The following is a 1,242-nucleotide window of genomic DNA, read 5'->3' on the forward strand; positions in this document are numbered from 1 at the left end:
AACAAATATTTAAAAATTATTTTCATTAAAATAGTTATGATTAAAATTATCATATAGTATATTTTTAGTTTTTAATAATATATATGTATATATAATTGTTTGTGTAAAATAATATAATATATATTTAATTTTATATAATAAGTCAACAGGTTCATTGCAGCTCAACTGGTAAAGCCATATGGATTAGCGATAGAAAAATTCCGTCGGTAATTAGTGACAGAAAATTCGTCGCTAATTAGCGACAGAACAAATTCCGTTGCTAATTCCGTTGCTAATCCATTTTCGTCGCTAATTCCATCGCTAAATAAAAAATTTTGTCGCTAAATTCCGTCGCTAAAAGCATGTTTTTTGATAGTGATGGATTGTCCATTTCTGACAGCAAATTATTCTAATTAACTTTTACTCTTCAATTATTTTGTGATTAATCTTCCCCAGATTCATTTTGAGATTGTTTGGCCATATGATCAATATGAGACAACTAAAAATTCACATTTATTAGGCAGTGATTCCCCAATTTTTTCAAGCCAAAATTTAATTTGATCTCTAATATTCAAGAAATTGTCCTATTTTTGGGTAAAACGACATAAAATATTCACTAAGCTAAGATTCCCATTTCTAAGCAGTGACCCATTCATATTAAACCCAAAATAATTTTATATTATTTTGGTCTAATTTTTTTATGCCTCTTAGTATTTTTTGTAATTGAACTTGTCTAGTTATCTTCTAATTAACCAAAATTTCACTAATCATTTAAAATTTATTTTTAAGGTAATTTTTTTCATCTATGCCTCAATTAAGCCTCAAACATGGCTCGTGGCATTATTCTCTATCATCCTTGCTCTACTGGAGTTTTCCCCCAAAATTTTCGAACTTAATTTCCAAAAATTTATTTTTCTTTCTTTTTTTTAATATAAAGAAAATTTTATTTAAAATCAAATAAAAAGGATGGGAGAATGACAAAAAAAAGTTGGAAATTACTAAATTCCAAATAAAGTTTAGTAACAAACACTATTTAGTATTCATAATACTAAATTTTCAAATAATAACAAATTTTTGTTGACATTTCTTATTTAGCATTTACAAATTTTCAACTTTTTTTGTCATTTTTTCTTAAAAAGATACTTCTGCGGTTTTTAATATGGGACCTAATTATTGAGTTGATTTTAATCCTAAATATAAAATCTATTTCTCATATTTATCATTTTTTTCTAAATTACTCTTATGAATACTTTCCCATCCATA

Source organism: Neltuma alba, unplaced genomic scaffold (assembly GCF_004799145.2).
Source record: "Neltuma alba isolate B1F8T4 unplaced genomic scaffold, ASM479914v2 tig00007415_pilon, whole genome shotgun sequence".
Classification (NCBI taxonomy): Eukaryota; Viridiplantae; Streptophyta; class Magnoliopsida; order Fabales; family Fabaceae; genus Neltuma; species Neltuma alba.